Here is a 22,760-nt window from a genome sequence, read left to right as displayed (position 1 = left end):
AAGCTTGGGAAAAATGTAAACTAAAGATAGAATATTGTTTTTAACTTCTCAACTTATTGTGAAGACATAAGAAATGTGCAGTAAGTATAAAAAGATTTCAGTCTGCATACTTTTGACTTTATTTAGGACCTGCTATGTGAAGTGAAAAAGCCCAAATGAGCGTTATGTAAACACATTCCCTGCACGCACAGCCACAGCTGGCTGAACTTGCGTAAGAGGCCCTGGCTCAGTCTCAGTGTATGCCATCCGGGTTTGTAGATCACTGGAAATCTGCTTTAGTTCAGGCCTGTGTCACAGGCACCAGCTGCATGGTACCGCATCGGATGGATTAACATAAGTGCAGGATTGAGGTCGGCCCAGATAACTAGAGTATCAAAAAAGCAACCTTTTGGCCCCAGTGATTTCTAAAAGTGTTCATGAAAGTTTTCAGGGGTCGTCTGAGGCTTGTAAAATAAACTGTTAAATGAACCAACTCAACTTTTGGATTCGTCTGAATGTTACACAGTTGATGCCCTGAAGTACACACAATTAATCTTAAGAGGTCTGCTTGATGAGTATCATTTCAACTGAAACTCTATTAAATTATAGTTATGTTATTGCAGGTTCATACAACATGGAAGTACTTAGAAGTTGAGTGGCCACTATATTTGCCAGCGCGTGGCTAATGGCGCTTTGGTGATAATGGTGCTGGAATGTAGAATAAGTAGTTGCTGAGGTGGTCATAGGCGTTTGACCTGCCACTCTGCATGGGTTTTGTGGATTTGGAGACCTATCATTGGACAGTAGAGTGTTATGTCCAGGAGAATTAGTGGGGTGTCACACCAGATTATTATGTTCAAGCAAAAAAAGACAAGGCTTTTGAATTACCGTTTTGTCTACGGTCTGACAGTCATCAGACTGGGTCATGACCAAAGACTGAGATTACAGATGTATCTTCAAGAGGCAAAAAATGGATTTCTTAATTGGATGTTTGGGCTCAGCCTTGGATCTTGGAGTGGAGATGCTATTCCTTTGTGTCAAAGAAGGCCAGCCGAGTTCTCTTCCCTTGCTTCCCTTCCTCTTCTGAGTTCTGGATGTAAATTATAGATGTGTCATGGACTGGCATACCCGAGAGCCATTGAGAACGCAAATCACATTTGGTTTGACTTGAAGCCTCAAAAAGACCAGAAGGCAATATCACCGTGACCCCAGTCAGTTCTTACAGTCAGGAAGTAGTTTGCACCTGTGACTTTTGTGCCTTTGTGTCTCATGGGGGTGTTTAGATGGTGTAGAACTTACAGGACATCAGGCCATCTCACTCAGCCTGGGAACGTCTCGAGATTCCCCAGGTGTCAAAGATCCAGAAACTACCATAAACTCATATACTCATATGTACTGTAAGTTTATCTTATGCTTATTTTAGTACAATATGAATTAACATTGTGTACTTTCATGTTTGTTGGTTGCTTGAAAAGGTAAAAAGGAAAACTATGAACTTAATTTCATACATAAATAATACATTGCATGTGGATAAAATAATTCAATGTAATGGAGAAATTAAAGTTAATTCACCAGAAGCTCCTACCTTTCCATGAATATGAGGGGTAGGTCATGCGCTAACAAGTACAGCCATGCACTGATTAGGGAGTAATGCACTTAAGTGGAGTAAAGTGCTCCGCTTCATAATTGGAACAGACTGGATTTGCTTCACTTGATCTGCCAGCATGGCACAGTCTTAACAGTCACAGGAACACACAGCTTACAGCTGCTGATTTCATCAGCTCAGGATGTGGAACCAGGGCAACAATGAGCTACTGTTTAATAGAAACCTGCAGAAAAATGCAGCAAATGTCACAACTTTACATGATTCATAGTACCATTGGTATTGAGCAGATGTTTGCATTTAGTGGTGTATTTTCACAAAATGTCAGGTTTTCACTCCGACCAAACAGAGGACATATTATGCAGATGTGTTGGGACAGCTGATATGGCTGCCTCTGATGGCTTTTAACATGTTTTCCCCAGATACAACCACTGGAGACATAAGTGTTCAGATAAAAACAAAAATTACATGTATATTAAGTGCATGTAAGATTGTATAACAGTACTGGTCGCAGTGTAGAGTTCAGGTTTCTGTAAGTGTAAGTTTACTCAGTATATAAACTTGATATTCAGCTGCTTTGGGGCAGAAAAGGAAAAACACTGCACAGTGTTCCTGTTTATCTGACAATTAGATGCACTAGACTGGTCAGTCAGAGACAAAGTATCTCAACCTCTTTAATGTGCTAACTTTACACGAATACAGATTATTCTGAATTAAACCTGATCATGATAGGTTTCTACGGCCTTGTCTCTGTGCTGAAATTGAGCAGTACCATGTTTTGGGTCCAACAGAGGTCATTCCTCTAAGTGAAAGTAGACAAATCTGCTGTTGGCAGATTTCTCATGCTGTGGTGACCGGTGGCGATAGACTAGTCAAGCTGCAGATGTTCACAGATTATAGGCTTGTGCAGTAATCAGCTTTGTGGAGACGTGTTCACTCTTTCATTACCAGAGGCCTACTGTTACAAAAATGCAAAGAAGTTTGCTCCTATTCTTTGGAAACTACACGAGCAAAAGTTTATTTTAACTTGTTAGCACACAAATAAAAGGAATGGATCATGGAGCCATGGTGTACAAACGCCAGAGGCCACATGGTCACACAATTAATATTAATATTTTTAAAAAATCCTCCCCTATACGAAAAGGCCATTAAAGGCCACCCCTGGTTCCAGATATTGAAATAGTGCACCCAGGGAGTGTCTCATGCCTGCTCGGGGTCAAAAGCTGAATAATTAGCTGGTTTCTCCCTAAAGTACCGCTTTTCAAAAGAGGTGCAGGATCAGGTCCTACAAGGCATGAGCTTACACAAAAAACACAAACCAAAGCAGTCTAAGATAGGACAACATACCACTGTAACCACCATAACACAAGCTGTGTTTCTTGCTGCTTTTTTTGCATTCCTCCCCTGTGCATGAGGTTATTGTGGCTTAAGGACAAACACGGCCAGCAGCATGAGATTAATTACTAAGAAAGCATTGTGAAGTTAGCATGTGACACCCAAACTCTTGAATATATCTATTCATTTGGAGGTCATACCAGAGCACTGCTTCCCCCAAATTTGCTTGGGGCATATCTAAATCTGAAATGCAAGGTCGCTTTCCTGAGCTATCATTGGAGAACAGTACACATGCAGTATATTATGGAAGAACAGAAAAATGCTGTCTGAGCGGTCAGTGGAAATCATATAAAAACTCACCTTTCACACAGGGACACAACAGCAGACTGTAGATCTTTTTAATGGAAAATAAAAGTGGCACAGCACATATGTTTAGCCGCTCTTCGATTTGAACTTATACTGAAACATTTATTTAGTGGTATTCCATTAAATGTCTTGAATAACCAGCAAAGCTAACAACTGTAATAATAGCCTATTTTGGACCCGGATTGCAGGAAGCACTTTTCTTTAATGGATGATTCATCCTGGTTGCTGACAAGAACATGGTCCAATGTTCCCAGCAGATTTGTGCTGAAAAGCCTCCCACTCGCATTATCCATTTTAGGGCTCAATCGGGAACCAGGTTATCAGATGAGGTAAACTTTCTCTTCAGTGAACTTTTGTTATCTATTTCAAATCCATTTGGCACAGCATTAATCCAGCCCTATTTTCCTGAGGACAGAGCAGTAAAATATATAAGAATTGATTTGGGCTTCAGAACAAGTCATTCAGAACTATAGTAATCAGATTTTACATGGAAGCATCTCTCAGTGTTAAGCTGATTTAATAGCATTTTCTGTGGGGGAGTCAGGCAGTGAAATACAAGGTAGTAGAAAATACAAACGACAGTCTGTTAACCATTTTATACAATTAATGCAAGTGATTCAGCGTATTTCTCAGTAACCTGGAAAATAAATCAATATCAGGATCCCAGTTTCTTAGAAGTAAGCTGTTGCAGTGCGTAACAACAAAGGTGTCTGGTGTGATTTTAGATTGTTGCACTGCTGTCCAAATTCTTATATAATCATGATTTACGATGACATGTATAACAACCTATTAATTAAAGCTTCACTAAACACAGATAGAAATTACATGGAGAAGTTGAGAGAATAACCCCCCAAAAATCTGATTTGAGTAGAAAAACTTACAGAGGCCTGAAGATAAGGCCCTATGGATTAATGAGTGTGAGAGTCTGCCAGGGATGTCCAAAGTTGGTCCTAGAGGGCCAACTTTGGACATCCCTGACCAAGATTTCACCCAACTATGTTATAAATATTAAGCTTTTATAGCCAAGTATGTCTGGCTGCAACTTGCGGTTGGATCACCCAGTTTCCCACATCCATCTCCACTATTTCAGTTATTTGGGTCTGTCTCTGTAATTTCGCCCCACCACTTGATAGTTGCCCCAAAGTTTGGTATGAAGATTAAAGGTGTTCCCACAGATTCGATTAATTTCAAAACCCTGGGTAAATGGTCCAGGAGGCCCCTGGGCGCATCTTTAGTGTCTTGTGTGTTGTATTTGGTGCATAGATGTTTGAGGGGTTCAAGGGAGCATCTTTGTGGGTGCACAGACATATACAGGAAGCACCATTCGTCCAAAAGGTCACAACCAGAACTCTTGGGTTGAGGTCAGGAGAGAGTTTAGGGCTAGAGTTTTTAGGTTGTAGTTAGTTTAATCCTTTGTAGAGTTTGTGACCAAAAAAAATATAAGAAAAATATAAAAAATGTATCAGATACATTTAGAAATTTTATTTGAAAGAAGGGTTAGATTAAGAGTTGGGAAGCAGAGTTGGGGGTTAGTGGGCGTGGCCTCTAAAGTAACACAACAGAATGGCTTAGATGTGGGTTTCAGATTTTATTATCCAAATATCTTTTTGGACACAAAAGTATTTACATGGAGGAATACATCCATCCATCCATTTTCTATACCGACAGTCCGTTAATCGGGTAGCGGGTGGGCTGGAGCCTATCCCAGCAGTCATCGGGCGAAAGGCAGGGTACACCCTGGACAGGTCGCCAGTCCGTCACAGGGCCACATAGAGACAAACGAGACAAACAAACCATGCACGCTCACACTCACTCCTACGGACAATTTGGAGTCACCAATTAACCTGACATGCATGTTTTTGGATGGTGGGAGGAAGCCGGAGTACCCGGAGAGAACCCACGCATACACGGGGAGAACATGGAGGAATACAGTCTCACAGAATTTTGTTAAACATTTATGAGAGAAGTCTTCACCTGTTTTAAAAGATGAAATGGTTGAAATACAGCGGTTTACCAGTGGTGTTGTAGATATGACTGTCATCCAAGAAACCTGAGTCGGTTTCTCATCCAACCCAGCATTTTTTCACTCACTTTTGTTTTATACTTCCCATTTGTTGCTCATTATTTGGTCGGTTAGTTAAGTATAGGCATTAAAGAGTGTAGTTAGGCTTTGGAAAATGTCTACCTCATCTTACCAGTTTTCTTTTTTTCTCTTTCCAACTGACAACTCCTACTACCTCTTAAAAAAATTTTAAATCATTACTGTGTTTTCTTTATAACCGTCTTCTTTTCTTATCTTTTCCCTATTGGACCAGTCGTGGGTTCGGATTTAAGTCAGGACTCGTTTTCTGGAAAGTTTAAATCATTTCCATAATTAGTGCGTTTGATTGCTGATGATGATGATGATTGGGCACTTCTCATTGCTGGTCCAGTCTTCCTTCAGGTCTTCATGATCCTTGGATTTAACTCCACACAGAATAAACAGACTTGGAGTTTTGAAAGAACGACATGTGAAAACAACAAAATCTTTCATATGTTGTGTCAAATGCCGATAAGATCAATAATACTGCACCGCTCCAAAGGAGGGGAACGCTATAATCATTTTGTGTTAGAAAACTCCTGTTATATCATAAAGGAGTTTGGCAGGGAGCTGAAGGGACAGGATGTCTGATTCTAAACAGGGACTGGAAACAACTAATATCCCTCCTCCCCTCTCCTAATCAGATACTGTACTCTCCCAAGAGAGGACTGAATCAAAGGCATTATCACTGCCATGGGTCTTTTAAAGCATAAAACCCAAATGTGTTTGTAAACACCAAGAAGGCCTCAGCAAGAGTTCCAGTAAGTTATATCGAATATGATGGAGGTGATTTGGAAGCACTGGAATTAAGCCAAATACACTGATGCAAAAAAGGAAGTGCATTACTTTGGAATTTGGCATCTCTAAGGGCCTGTTTTTGGAAATCTGTGAGCATCACAGACCTGAAATTCTTCCTATTTAAGTGTCCCCTTGATGTGCCTCACTTTCTACATGTCCAGTAGAAGTTTTCAGAACGCATCCACTGCAAGTTGGCATGGTCACTACAAACTGGTCTGCAGAAAGTCTCTCACACACGCACTGTGATAACAACATGTTGGCTACATGAAGACGCCCACCGTGTAACCCTCCTGGGGTTTTTTTCATGATGATTCATGATAAACATTCCCAAAGGAGCATTTTCAATCTTTGTGTACAGTTTTAATGTATGGATAAAATTTTATCAGAAACCTTCAACTTGCATCAGTTTGTCATTTCAAATGAAGGACAGAAATTAAACCAAGTAAGGAATGATTGCAACTCCCAAATTTAGTTGAAAGTAACACTTAATGTAATTATTACCTTATCTGATGCAACATGAAAGGAATATAGCTGAGAGAGACATTAGCACTGTTTGCATTTTAGTTATCAACTCTGAACATAAGAATTTAGAATGTCATCACAAACAGATAAATACCAATGCAGTAAAATCATATATCTTCAAAAAATATATACAGGATTATTGGCCAGATAAACTAAACTCAATTCAAATGTCCATTCTTCCCGTTTCTATACCTGTTTAATCCAACTGTATGGTCGCGGGGGGGCTGGAGCCAATCCCAGGTGCCATTGGGCGAGAGGCGGGCTACACCCTGGACAGGTCGCCAATCCATCACAGGGCCACACAGAGACAAAAGTCCACACACACTCACACTCACTCCTAGAGACAATTTAAATTTAGATTTACTTTTGGATGGTGAATGGAAGCCAGAGTACCCGGTGAGAACCCACACATACACGGGGAGAACATGTAAACTCACAGAAAGGCTCCAGCTGGGAATCAAACCTGGCAGCCTCTGGCTGTGAGGTGACGGTGCTAACCACCACACCACCGTGCAGCCCCTACTCAAATGTCGTAATATTGAAATAATACAAGCACATAATACAACCTGGACATAATAGTCCTCAATGTTAAAGCAGATTTCAGCTCTTTTCAAAGGTTTTCACTGGGATTAAGGTCAGAACATTGCTGGTAAGTTTAAATCAGTCCATCCTTTTTTTTTATATGCTTGGATCTGTGAGAGATGACAAACCTAGTTTTTCTTCAACTAGGTAAACTTTTGCTGTTAACTGCTTCAGTAAACCTTTGGTTTAATCGTTTCTTTGAGATATTCAGTGTCTCCAGTACCAGAAGCAGCAAAGAGAACCCATAGCATGAAATAACCTCCACCATGTTTTACTGCAGGTTGGATGTTATTTTGCTTACTGGCTTCATAAGGAATATTTTAGATATGTTCTTTGTTATTTGATATCTTTTTCAAATTCCAGCTACAATACTACAACAGTTTAAGGATTACCCCTTAAATTTCTAAGAGATATTCAAATAGTATTGTATCAGATCAGATGGAAATGTTGTGTTTTTTCCATTCAAATAGTTTTTCATTTGTGATGTCAGTCATGTAATGTAACAGCTCATTGTATAAAAAGGGTTAAAATTCTGATATTCCCAGATGCTTACTTTAAACACTAGTACAGTTTTTTTTCTTTTCCTTGTTATTTGATAAGGATTTAGATATACAAAGAATCCATATTCCATGGCTTACAGCAGGCTCTGAGGCCTAAGCTGTGCTGGGGAGACAGAAGATTGGTGTCCTGATCAGACCTGGGAGACTGAGCTGCAATATTTATTTTTATATCTCTTCCAGGAATGGTAAAAAGCCTCAGAGCCACATTCATAAATGTTAGTCATGCCCTGGCAGAGAACTGTACTGATGAATTGATATTATATGTCAAACAATGCTCAATCCAGTTTTAGTAGTCTATTCCAGTTGCACACATAGTCAGAGCCTGCAGTCATGCAGACTTGTCCCAGCCTGCACTGTGAAGCCAGACTAGTTGAGAGAATGTCTAATGGATGGCAGAGCTTTTAGTTTTGTCCAGAGAAAGCAATCTGTCTGCGAAACCAAGTTTTAACTTCAATATAAGGTCTTTTCATCAATAAAATCCAACCTCGGATTGTGGATTTTACAAAAATGTCCATGTAGTTTATTCAATTTAAATATCTTCTTAGCTTTACACTTTTAAAGGGTATGTTTCAGTCTAACACCTATTTTGTTTATTCATGATAACCACAGTTGAGGCTGTTGATAATAATTAACAAACAATCAATTCTTCAAATTAATTCTTCAGTTAATCAACAAAACGGTCGCTATTTTCCAGAAGCGATGTCTTTCAATACTCTACAACATATTCTTGTATCTTGGAATTTAAAGTTTAAGAACAATGCTATTTTTGGTTGATAAACAAATTAGTTCCTTTTAATACAAGTAAAGATTCAACATTAGCTCTGAATAAAGAGAGAAATGGCCACTATTTGCTGATTTAATAACAGTAAAAACCTGTCTTCATTTTTCACTTCTCTGGGGCCAAATTGACCAGTTTTCTTTCTCACAAAAACACTTGAAATAACTATAATGCCCAAACTTTACATTATGTTATTATGTTACATTGTGTTTAAAATAATTAAAAATTACATGCTGGTACCCTTGAAACAAAGCTGATGGAAAGCATTTGAATGTCTTTATTTGGTGGACTAGTTCCTTCCCTCAGTTAGAGCCATCCAAAGTCCTAAGAAAGTTTGGCATAAATAAAATACTTTTAACTATTTTGGTTTGATTCCCAAGTAGAATATGTCATTTATTCCCCTATTAGTTATTATTTAAATATATGGTTTGGTTTCTGCTCAATTTTATCTGGCAAAACATCAACAGAACCTCATTTTTGCTTTCCTCTCTATGAAATGCGTCAGTATTCTAACATCTTCTGTAGTAGTGTAAAGGGTCCATAATGTAAAAAGTGCTTTAAGAAAACTTCCTCATTTAATGTATCTTTGTGAAACTGGGCTGCTTCTTCGTGGAGGTTATGTTTCCAATTAGTATGTATCTACTACTCGGTTTCCTGCACATAAAACAGAGACTGTCCAGAAACAAGGCCTTCAAATGGTCAGTTCCTGTACAAATCATGTTGTTGCACTACTGAGTTGCCTCTTTAGGAAACCAGTTTTAATTCCAATGTAAGGAATGAAGATTTTCACTTTTTTTTTTCTTCAATTTTTCAGATTGCATCATTGAACAAGGCTTGATCTTCTCATTCACGCAGATTAGTGGAATACCAAAATGAAAAGGTACTAAAAGGATCATTTGTAGTACTTCTGACTACACAGTCAAACCCACAAATCCATCCTGACAACTATTAATCAGTGTAGCCTGTGTTTGTCTTGTGTGACGGCCACTCGGTGGGGCCTCTCTGTTCCTGTTGTTTTCTGTATGATGCCAGATGGTCAACCTTATACACAATGCAATGCCCTTTCCATAGTGTCATGTACACTGATACTTAAGCTTGTGGTGGGAAGTGAATGTGCAGTTGGGATGAAAGAAACAGCCCATTGCTCAGACCCCCTTCTTTAACTGGTCTCTAGAGCCCAGACCCTATCTTTCTGTGACGTATTCAAAGCTTCGCTTCTTCTGCCATCTTTGATTCTTTTGCCATCTGTTGTCAGAGTTGAGCAGGCATTATGAGTCCCCCTTTTGCCTTTTGTGCCATAAAGTTGGGGATTATATAGTGAAAGACAGTATATCCCTAAATCAAATAAAAAAATTGAAGGGATATCATGGTTATTGCTGCTGATGAATCCTGATGTCATGACTTGTGTCGGACTTGTTCACTAACTCCCACACTTGTTTTCAGACGCAGGAATTTAACAGTAAGTCTATGCCCACATTGTGATCTCCTTTTTCCCCATGAAACTTTCTACTCATGCAGCAACATGACCTCCTGCCATCTTTAGATACTTACTGAGACCAAGGAATGGCACTTTTATGGGTACATAGGTTACATAAGTTGTTACTGTTTGCCTCAACTTTATTGTTTCAGAAGACTGTCTCGGTAAAGGTAAAATAACGACTTTTAATAAGCAGTAAAGACCTGTATCCCAAACTAGATGTAAGTTGACTGAGCTTTGGAGACATTTCTTGTTCTTTCATTTCCCTTCGGGGCCCTGAACACACAGGCAGGAGTATTTTGATAATCACAATTATGTACAATTTTCTATGTGTTTCTCTTTTGTCCATATGCGAACAGTTTTGGGGAATGAAACCAAACTTTTTAGGTCGTGATGTCAAATTGCGTGCCGTTATTCATTGGTCTGAGATTAATTCTTCAATGTTGACATAGCAACAGGAGATGGCAGCCAAGACGTCACGATGCGCTGCAGAGTTCAACGCCACTTATTTCAATACAGAGCCAGCCACCACAGTCCCCAGTTTTTGACTAGACTTGTTCAAACTTCTGCTCATCAAAACTGTGACTAAAGTGGTTACACCAGACTCTTTTGCGTGTACATTGAGAGGGGAAGATAACTACTATGAGATCACCTGTTGGTGCTGTCAGAAAAATAAGACACAGTAAGTAAACCAGTATTAGTGGCAGTACCACTTATACCCTGTGCACATGCAGCTAATTGTCCCTGTGGAACTTGTGTTGTCGTGTTCTGCACTTCTACATGAACAGAATATTTTTCTTGTCAACAGTACTGTGTGGATGTGATTTTTTTGTTATGAATACTCATGTTTGTGTACTTAACCAGAGAAACTGTAGTGATTGTAGTTTCATGTCAAACGTGTGCTGATACTCTGCAAGATGATACTTAACAGAGTGACATTTTGTGCCAACAAAATTCAAATATTTGAAGATGTTGTGTGAGCAAATGTCCCAAACTGATATTTGATTGTATAAAAATTATTCCGTTTTGGTTTATTTCAGTTGGTGATTGAAGGGGGGATTTATTTACCCAGAGGAATGCAAATGTTTTCAACAACACAATTAGAAATAAGACGGCTTCCTTGAAAGACAGAAAAACGAAAAAGCTGCAGTAAATCTCGAAAGAACTGAGTCTTTGCAAGATTATATCTTATAATCTGAAAAAGCAGTTGTGGACCCCGCAGTGCCAGTGACAGGCGGACAGATGACTATCTACCAGGAAATTCAATTTGCAGCCAGATCTTATAGCCCTCTCGTGTAATTCAAATCGACAGTTTGAAACCCTCGCTGTGTGTTGATGACGAATTTGAAATGCAGGTGAGAAATAGCTGGACAGATCCTCTCTGTCAGCCTGGAGAGAGGAACAGAGCAGTGTGTGTTCCGTCCTGACCGCTGAAGGACATCCTTGGACTATGCATAGAAAAGTTTGTAGGGCTGATATACTTGCCTATGAAATATCACATGCAGCACATGTCATTCACAAATATTTACACCCAGTGTGTTAGTTGACAACTTTATTTTCTGCTTCAAATACTCGACTCTCACTGAAAGCTAGAAATTTAAACAGATATGCAAAAACTGTAAGGCATTCAGAGGGTGATACCGTCGTGCTAAGTTTGCTGTTGCATTTCCGATAAACTTCTGATTCACAAGTTTGTCGAGTTCTTCAACCTGTTTACTCCATTTTTCTTTGACAGAACATTTTTCAGCTGCTTATAATAAAAGTAACGAACAGAGAGAAGAGTGGAAATGAATCTGGAGATTAAGTGTATTCCATAAATTCCACTTTTATATCAATGTCAAGAGCAAAAGCTCATACTGGGCTCGCCCTCCTCAGCCCTTTACCCTTTCAGTCTCTGTGAATGATTTCTTCCTTCACTGGGAGAGCACTGTGGCAAGCACATCAAACAAGATTACATATTTAGAGCAAGGGTATATTTACTCCCCTGTGAGACATATTTAATTTGCCTGTTGCCTTGGCAACATGAATCTCACAAAGAGAGGCCACGGGGTTGGCTGTAATTATAGAGCGAGGCCTCTTCATCAGAGGCTTTAATCAAAAAAAATGAATATGCTCAAGTTGTTGTGCAGGCCCTGTGGCAACTTACACATGACCTAAGACGCCACATGATCGCAACCAGAGGGATTAAGATTCATTATTGGACTTGAACTTGCAACCTTTTTAAATAAACATTAGGTATAATTTCATAATAATGGGGAATCTGATGCCACTGTAATTCAAAAAGAAGAGAAGCAACTTAGGGGGTCCCTTGGTTTAATGGCTGTCGACTTAGAGGGGAAGCCCCATGCATTTCTCCCACCTCAGGGAGAGAATTTATTATTCAAGTTCGTAGAGCCATTCCCAGTACAGTCACCTCATAAAGCTACTGCAAAGAACTTGTATAAAGCAATGAACAAAACTCTTAGAGAATAATTATTATCTATAGAGCTCCCCTATGCTCACCCACAGGTTCAGTGTTATTTTCTTATACTTTTTTTACGTTGCTGCAACACTACATGTCACCCTCCGTCTAAAATGCTCTGATTTAGCTTCTGACTCTTTAAGGATCCACATTTATAAAGGCTCAGTCTGCTTGGATTGGTCAGCTAACTGATTGAAAATGGTAGATTTAGAAACTCTTGTGCATCTACACATGTACATGATGTAATCCAGTTCGGTTCATTTCAGTCCAGTTTATAGATGGTAGTCATGCAATGCCAGTCCATAATATGTGTCATGGCAAAAGAAACCAACAGATTAATTCAGTACCGTGTCTAGAACATGCAACAGTGGAGATGAAGAACTCTTTTTTGAAAGGAAAGACCTCCAGCTGAACCAGACTGAAGAAGGATGGCCATCTACCTCAGTTGGTTGGGGAGAAAGACAAATTTAGTAAGAAAAAAAAAATCAATTTCAAAATTCCTTCCTGAGAGAAACTTAAAATATAGCAAATAAGAGCTACTTCTTGAAGACAGAGGAACTTAATGGACTTGCTCCATACAAACACAAAAATGCAGAGAGATGTGGCAACTAAGCTCTTCCCTGCATGCCAAAAGAAATCAGTTTTTCTCTTGCCCCATTTAAGTCTCACTTTGGATTAGTGATCAGTTAACCTGGACTGCACACTTGTCTCAGTCGGTGATGTGTGCGCTTGCTGCAGACTAACTTGTCTCCAAGGAGCTAGTTGGCTCTGGGTATTTAGTGTACAAGTCAGGTGTACGTGAGACACACTGAAATAAGATTCTGCACAATCTCTGTCAGTGCTTTGTCTTTGTTGAAATGATAGCCAAGACTATAGTGCAGATCTTCATCTGTTCAATCTGTCCATAGCTGATGAGTGTCTAACAAAATATCAGACTAATGTCGAGAAATTATATCGAAACAATTATAATAATGACTCTGCAGGTCATGATGATTTTTTAATTTTGTTTAGACCAAGGAGCTGCTTTAAACCAAACTTAATGCTAGTGTTTTTGCTGCCTAAACAATTTTAATCCATTAACCTTACCAGGGGACAAATAAGGCCTGGAAATAAATATATAGTCTATCAAAGGACTCCTCCAACCTTGAACAAATGATCTGGGACTTTTTATTTAACCACCAATTTCATTGAGTGGACTTCTTTGTTAATAAAGCAAACATTTCTTTATGTTGCTGCTGTGTTTATCCTCTCTGTTAAATATTTATGTGTTTGGGCAGCAATAAAAAAGGAGGCATTTATATCTAAGAGCCGTTGACATTACGCACATCCTTGGTTTGCAAAAAACTGGTTTTGACTCTGGCAACTGGGTTGAAAGAAGTCATAAATAATTACAGGATTCAACGCTTTTATACCTTGGATATCTGACCCAGATGTTTAGAGGGTAAAAATAATCTTCTGGAGACCATGACTATCAAAAATTTAATAGAAATCCAGAGAGCAGTTTTGTTGCCATCCACTATCAGTCATCTGGCATGTCTAAGAATTTAAGAAAGACAAAGACACATAAACAGGAAAAACAAAAGGGCTGAGTGGAGGAAAGATTTTTCAGGTTCCATCCAACAAGAATCATATCTCTTCTCTCAGAAAGATTTCAACCCCAAGTGTTCCAAATGAGAGGGCCCTGAAGCAAGGGTGCAATCTCTGTTAGCTAAATCACTGGCCTGTGCTCATCAGCCATAAACATGTCACTGCGGAACTGGGTCATTCCTCTCTGTGCGTGCACATCAAACGGGGGCCTCCAATGCAGCATTGACTGTCTCTGCAAATTCTGGGCTGCACCTCCACATGATGTGGCCCATTTTTTTGCTCTTTTGTCTATGTGACATGTCACCACCTCTCGCCCTCACGGCATGCAGCAAAGAAGAGACACAGACTAACTAAGTGTTTCAGTCAGGGATCGGTTAGACGGGAGGGCGGGATCGCTTTGAGAGGCGAAAAAGAGGGTAGAGGAGAAAGGAAAGTGTGTGCGGACATGCTCTGTTATATTCATATATATTTATAAATGAGAAAATCATGAGAAGGAATAGAACAGTTTGAATATCAAGAGGAAGATGTGTTTTAATGTCACAATAGTATCACTAAAACTACAGACTAGAAGGACAGTTTCAAAGATGCTGTAAATGAATCTGCAACATGAATTATTTCTGGACTAATGTTTTGGTTAAAATCGCTGAACAACAAGCTGCCCTGCTGCAACAATAGAATGAGGAAAGACAGAAATATTTTTCAAATGAAGTGACAGTTCAGGTTTGTGTCTGTGTCACTGATTTCCCAGAGGTCTACACCACAGCTTGCCAACATTATTCATTAATCACCTTGCAGGGCTTTTTTTTTTTCCAAGGCATCTTGTTAATGCAAGGCAGAAGTTACACTGAGTTTTGTTTTTTGTTTTTCTTAAATCTGTTTTCAGGCGACATGGTGATATATAAACCTCCATATTCATTTTCACTCATCTTTTAGTTCACAGCTGCTCTCGGTGAATTCCATGCCTTATTCTTGTTATTGTAGCTGTTTACAGTGAATGAGGGGCCTGAAGAGCAAACATTCAGCTTTAATTTGACAGAAATTTAGCAGGCAGGTTTAAGAATAACAGATCCCTCTTTCAGACTAATGAACAAAACCATCAATGATATTTTTATTTGCTTTGTTGAGAATCTACTTCAGGCATGACTGCCTGAGGTCTGGAACCCATGGATTAGTGAAGATCTGCCAGAACTTTACTGAAGCTGTTATAGATTGTTTGTGGGTCTTTCTGCATTTAGTTTTGCCTACAGCAGGTAAAATGCAGCGTGATTGGGTTGAGATCAGATGATTAACTTGACCAGTGTTCCACTTCTTTGCTTTCAAAAGCTCTTGTGCTGCTTTCCCAGTGCAATTTAGGTCACCAGCCATCTGCACTGCGAAGAGCTGTCCAATCAGCTCCTGCCATTTACTGCATTTGGCTGAATCTGAGCAGATAGTACTTCCCTTCACACTTCACAGTTCAGCTGCTTCTGTTTTCTTTCGCATCATCAATAAAAACTAGTGACCCTCTCATTTCTTCTTCTTACCTTACATACCTGTTTCTTGCTGTGTTATTGGTACAGATTGATCTTAGTTTTAGAATGATGTTGCAGAGCTCATCTGTTTTTTAAGATAATGTTGGGTAAAGTCTAATAACGCCTTTCTATTTTTGAATTTATGAATGGTTTGCACCTTGTGGTGAACCCTGTGTACGTGTTCTTCTCTTTGTGTTGCACCTAGATAATGATATGTCTACCACTTGGAGAATGTTCTTTACTTGGTGGCATGTTGTAAAGGAGTTTTTCTGTACTATTGAAAAGATCCAGCGATCACCCACTGCTGTTGTCCTCTGTGGAGATCCAGGCCTTTTAATATTTCTATGCTCACTTATTTCTTTTCAGGATGAACCAAACAGCTAATGTCACCACAAACAAACACTACAACTACAACTGCAATTATCACCACTTTTTGTGCACAGGGCAGCCATGAAAGATTTGAACAAGTTCAACAATTAAAATGGCCCTAAGTATAGACAAGAAAGACCCAACGATTGGATTAGATGGTGGTTTAGGTGCAGCTCTTTCACATATTTGCATGAAACAATTGCAAGAAACATATGTTCAAGACCAACATATGACATACTTCTGAGTTCGGTTCAGGTAATATCCTTAACACTTCTGGTACTGCCTGGTTAGATTTGACTGGCATTAAAGATTATTACAACTTGGTCAAGGTTAGAAAAACGATCATGGTTACATGGATACATTATTTTTCAATGCAGCTATTAACCTCATGAACACAGTTTTGTTGTTTGTGTTGGTTACATGCAAACACAATGATAATATTTTGTCACTTCCTGGTTAAGTAAGCAAAATAACACTATGTTAGGGTTAGAAAAACAATCATGATTAGGGCTAAAATATATTCTTTTTACAATGCAACTGTTACCTTCATCGCCAACGTCTACAATTCACATGCTGTTGCTCTCATGACCACGAGAGGGAGCTTATTCTTCAAACTTAATTATAAATTGCTTTGTGGTTGTATTTGGGATTAGGACTGTCGCCAGATTTTGAGGTCAGAGCTGATGAGGTTCCTCCAGTCAAGAGGATAATCTTGCATAGAACAGAGGGGAAAAAATAACCTCTGAGTTTAAATGGAGCACCTCATTACAATCAAGTCCAGACCTTTTCCCTGCTTTATTGATGGAGGGATAATGAAGAGGCAGCTCACACCTTTTGAGTCAAATGTCATATCGTCTTTGGGGTCCATCAAAAAATTCCCTTACTGTCAATGTTAATACCCACTGACAGTAAGCTCAGGGTTAAATAACTGAAATGTCACTGCTTTCTGTTCACATGTAAGTCATGCTGTTCAATTTCTCTTAAATAACTTTAATCAGGATGTAGGAAACACCCCTTTAAATTCGGCACCATGAGAAAAATACACACGTTTTGACCTTTAGAATCATTTGAGCACATCAGTATGTGTCCACACTGCAGGACATCTTGTGTGTAACATGATCACACGTACTACATCCTTGGTGTTCTTTTAGTTTAACCTTTCACTGTAACACACACAGCTTCATACAAACCACACATACACAAATATATGTGCAGTTCAAAGAGTCAATATTACATTGATATGTTGTTGCTTCTTTTTATTGGTGTCTCATTCTATTTGTTTTGGCATTTGCTATTTCATCACTGTTTATTGTGATTAGACTGGGTCCACTACCAATGCTGCATGGAAACTATGCTTTCTCCAATGATAATAAAGTTGAATTTATAGCTCCAATATGGTGCACATTGACCTGGTGTACATTCATAAAAATTTTACAAGAGTGTAACAGGAGTTCAAGGAAAATAATAAGACACAACATGCTAAACCAGTACTTATGATATTTTGCACACACAGTGCAGCTTAACGCAACTCTGTTCAATATTCATTTATTATTTACAATGTATATTGTAACTGGCACATTTTTATTATTTACGAGTGCAAAGTTCGAAATTAGAAGAACTGGTGCTAAAAGGTGAAGTGACAACATTGCAGACCCCTAATTGGCAAGAGGGAATCATCACATGTCGGTGTATCAATGATGTCTCCAAAGCAGAGCTGCAAAGGAATAAATTGTTTGCAAATCCATCTGTATAATTTAAAGATCTGTTAGCATGGATTGTAGTGGATGGCAAATTGTCAGGCTGTGTGCGGATTACAAACCTGTGTGATTTATAGTGGAAGACATTTTCAAACATGGTTTTTAGGTTAACTCTATAGCATGCAGTTGCCACATCTGCAAAGGAAAAAAAATAGGGAAACATACGTTGTAATGAAAGTAAATAAAAAATTTGAATGTGATTTTGGCAACATGCTAGCGTCAAGCAGCACTATGATTAGCTTTCATTATGTCTGTCATGTGGACAGGAGCACTACCAAAAACTTTTGGTAATTTTTGCTTTGTGTGTCCTGGATATCAATAAACCAGGATGCTCACTGCAATAACTTATTCAGTTCTGAGGGAACGAAGGTTTAAGCTTTAAAATATTACAGCTTAAAGCTGATGTAGGTGTTCATTTACAAATTCAGCCTATGTTGATGCTTGTCTTTTGAGGGCAGCAAACACTTGAACTGTGGCTAATATTGAAAATTTATGATTTACAGGCAAGTCCTGTGAAGATTGGACTTTGTCTACATTGTTTGATGAGTTGATGTCACAGGTGGTGAAAGGAGATAGACCCAAAATGTGGACTCAGAGGCAGGAAAAAACTAAACTTGTTTATTAGAAACAGAAAGCGTGGACAAGCCAGAATACTAAAACTAAAACTGGTTGAAAAAAAGAAACGAAGAACTGAGAAACCCAACTGAGGACAATAATATAAACCAGAACTTGAATGACTAGACCAAGTGGAGATGCAGCGAGGATCTGGCCAGGACTAAAGAAAACCAGGGAGCTTAAATACTGAGGAGAAGTGAATAGTAAGACTAAGACTAAGAATACTAAGACAATCAACACAGGTGATAACCTGAGCGTGAACATGAAGGCTGAGGAAACTAAGACAGAGATGTTGGCAAAGAAAAACAATAACCCACTAAGAACAGGAACTAAGGAATAACTAAGAGCACAAGACACAAAGAGCAGAAATCATAAGAAAAACCTGTGACTAAAAACACAAGAAAACAGAATAGAAAACTACAATAACCAAGACAAAGTCTTGAAAATCGACCGTGACTGTTGATGGTTAATTAGCGGGAGAGTAATTTAATTTCAGTGGAATGCATTAAAGATTTTATTTCACAATGCACACTTAATGCATGCTGATGAAAAATATTTTATGAGTTACAGATAATTTCATGATTTTAGTCATAACAGGCAGTAGAGATTGGACAATTAAATTTGTTTTTATGTTGATTCGATAATGACGTTGATCCTCATCTCTCTGTTTTACTCTTATGGAGTTAGAAGCACCTCATGTTTAAGTATCGTGAAACAACAAACAAGCATATATATGAAAAAAGTGGAAAAGTGACAGAAACAGAAAAGGTATTCCTGTAGCAAAAAGGAACCAAAGCACAAAGAGGAAGTATCTTTTTCCCCTTTTTGGGGGGTGAGGGGATATTTAGATAGCCGTTGGTGGGTGATGCATTTCACAAGTTCATCTTATGTTAGAGAGCATTATGGGGTTGCATGTGAAACTTCTCAGCTTGCTCACAAAAGTGAAAGAACCTGTGAATATGGTGTGTGTGTGGGTGAAAAAATCTGAGTGCTCAGCAGACTAAAGTGAGCTAATTTATTCAATATCTGAAATCAACAAAGATTAACGGTTTAAAGGGACCAATGCAGCCAGAGGGAATTCTTTAAGAAGCGTGTCCAGTGTTACAACATGAAAAGAATCAACTGTCAGGTCCTGAGAGCTTAACTTCAGCATCTGAGAGTCCAGATAGCACTCTGCCCCCTGAAGCCAAATCATCTTTGACAGATTCTGGATGACGTGAGAAAAGCTATTTTTTTTTTGTAAAGCTAAAGAATTTAGTAGAGTAAACTGCTTACCCAAATGAGAAAAGTTTGTTTTTGCAATAAGAGTCTAGCTTTATGATATATAAACTAATATTTTTTGGTTGACTGACTTCAAACTTTAAAATGTAATAAATTGATCTGTGTCCCGGGACATGACTTTCACTTCTTCTTTTTCTTCTTCTTCTTTTTTTTTCTGCATATACTTTGACCTGTCACGACGGAAGTGTTTACCAATTCTGACATTAGAAATAGTCCCACTAAAAGGAATGACGATGGTATACATCGAGAAGGGCTTATTTTGTCTACTGTCTCACCTGGCACTTTTTGTGTTTTAATTAACTTTAAATTAGACTTCTGTTTTCACATTCTGTTATTTTCGGACATTAAAACTACATGGTCAAGGTTAGGAAAATACCACAGTTTGTCTGATTTTATTTTGCTTAACAATAGGGCTGTTAGGTATAAATCAGACGTGCAAAGAACTGTGGGGGAGAAACTGTCTAAACTTTGCAAAAAGAAGACTGTTTCTCAGCAGACTTATAAATGCAGAATGAATTTTCATGGTTGGAATACATTGTTGAAGTGGACAACGAAGTAGTAAAATAATAGCACGATATGAACAACTTATCCATGGTGTCTGGCTGCCTGTGTGCATGTCTGTAGACTTTTATCACTAAGCCCATTTCACACATGCATATTTCTGCAATAATCTGGTGGTGACTGAATGTATCAATGTCATGTCTGAATCACACTCCTGTGTTTATCTGTAACATTTTTCAGTGGCAATCTGAGGAGATCAGACTTAGTAGCCATTACATATCACTTAACACACAGCAAAAGTGTGAACTTCTGCTGTCATATTAATTGGCAGATTTGTCTTCTGATCAGCTTTTCTGGCAGATTGCGTTATACTCTCCTCCCGGTTTTACCTTCAATAAGATGAGTTGTTTTTTCACATCATCTTAGCCATATAAGCTGCAGCTAAAGCTTCTGCCCTTTGTCTGATCATATACTGCTGTTTGCAAATCTCAAATATTACATGCACTGTGGCTTTCTTTATTACAGTCATATTAGAATAAGATGTGGGTAACATTAACACATAAGGGACCAACACCTAAATAACTGTTAGCCATTGCTTTAACAGATTGATGAAACTGTTAATGTTGCGTATTTCATGTCTGAAAAACGTTTTACACTGTTTTTAGTTTGGGGTTTTTGCCATTAAGCTAACAGCAATAAACATTACCTCCCACTACTTGAAAAAATTAGTATCCAGTAGGCTATATTCAAACAAAGCCATCAGAAACATTTTCAATCTCCATAATTGTATGTTTAGGTTTGTTAATGGGTAAAATGCAGGAATATGGACGTTCCATATAAATTAAAGGCAACTCCCACATCTGCTCACTGATTATGAAAGCTATGTGAAGCTACAAGTTGCAGGTACTTAGCTTAGCCTAGCATAAAGAGAGTAAACAGAGGACTAATTTTGTAACTGCAACGCCTCTAAACCTCTGAATAACACTTTTTAATTTGTTTTTCTGTGTCTATACAACAGAACTGCCACTGTAACCCCTTTCCCAACCTTTACGCTAGCAGCTAAACATATATTTTGGTAGGCAGATATAAGAGTTGATCAACTTATTAAATCAGCTCTATACCAAAATATAGTTTCAACTTTTCAAAATTTTTAAATAATTGCTCTAATTTGATTTATTTTTCATTAAATAAATCTTTAAAGCTGTAAAATAAAATAAAATTGGACTAAGGAACATAATTTAGTCATTATCATAAGCCAGCACAATGCTATCTGCAACAGATATTACATTTATACATATTTGCCTGTTTTTGGTAAAATATTAATTGAATAACTTTCTACCTAACTACCTTTTTTTAAAACTCATACAAAACAGATGCAACATGGCTTCTTTGCAAATGTTGAATTGTGTAAACAGGTCAAACAAAGTTTATTGGGAGTATGAAATACATTTTATGCCTCATCCTGGACAGTCTAGACGATATGAACAAAAGTTTAATCTACTAAATGTTTTGTCTGGGAACAGCAAAAAAATTGGAGTTGTGGTTTGGGTAGCTGTAGGACAGCAGATGGGTCATCAGAGCCTGACTATTCAGTCGGGGGGGATGAACTGGTACAGGCAGAAAGGGGATTATATTGTATGGTCTGGTGGTTCAAATATTCATTTCCATCATCTGCAGCTGACTTTAATAATCAGATATCTGCTGGACACTGTTTGGTCTAGTGATAAAAAATAAAAAAACACTATCTCTTTGAGGTCACTGTGGTTCATAAAAATTGCAACATTTCCAGATAAAAAAGATAAAAAAGGGTTGTTGTGACTCAGGGGAGGGGTGCATTCTGTTTAAGTTTCTCAATTCACCACAGCAACAGCTAGAAGTTCCTATTTTTTACTGATAGTTTCAACACCATCAATACTTCTGTTCTTGACCTAACTTCCTCTTTTCTCAGTAATGAGGGGCCACTAGTGTCTGTGTGACTGAAGCACACTTAAAGGGGCCTGTCCTTCGACAAAGCTGCTTACAGTTTCTTTTAGCGCAGCCGGGACAGTAAAGGGGATTTCTGCAAGCCAGCGCTCTTTCTCAGCCATAATTAGGCCACCCACATTCACAGTCATGTGCCTCACATAGTGACTTTGTAACATTTTCAGGCCCTCCATGCTGAAAACATGTAATGATTTATAGAAAAAAATGTTAAAACCATGTACCTGAAACATGCTTACGAGCAGCCCTGACTGTATCTTAAAAGTGTGCATCTCTTTTGTTCAAGGTGTTGGAAAAGAAAGAAATTATGAATACAGGCTGTTCAATAGGTTTTACTGTATTTTACCATGTATTGTGTATTGTTAATCTTCTAAATTTTTGTCATTTTTATGATAATGATCTAAAGTCAATCAGTTTAATCCAAGCAGATGTTCACAATAAAAGCCTAAAGAATCCTTTGGGACTATGAATTCAAGTTATGTAATTTCCATAGGTGTTTCGTGTTTCATGAAAGAGTACATGGAGGGGGGAGTGTGCACCACCAACGTGAACGGGATTGGTCCAATTGTGTGAGGTAATTGATTGACAGGGATACGGACCAATGTGTGGCCGTTCTTT

This window comes from Leuresthes tenuis, unplaced genomic scaffold, assembly GCF_036924035.1.
Source record: "Leuresthes tenuis unplaced genomic scaffold, fLeuTen1.0.hap1 SCAF_19, whole genome shotgun sequence".
NCBI classification, from domain to species: domain Eukaryota; kingdom Metazoa; phylum Chordata; class Actinopteri; order Atheriniformes; family Atherinopsidae; genus Leuresthes; species Leuresthes tenuis.
Note: the sequence above shows the minus strand (reverse complement) of the source record.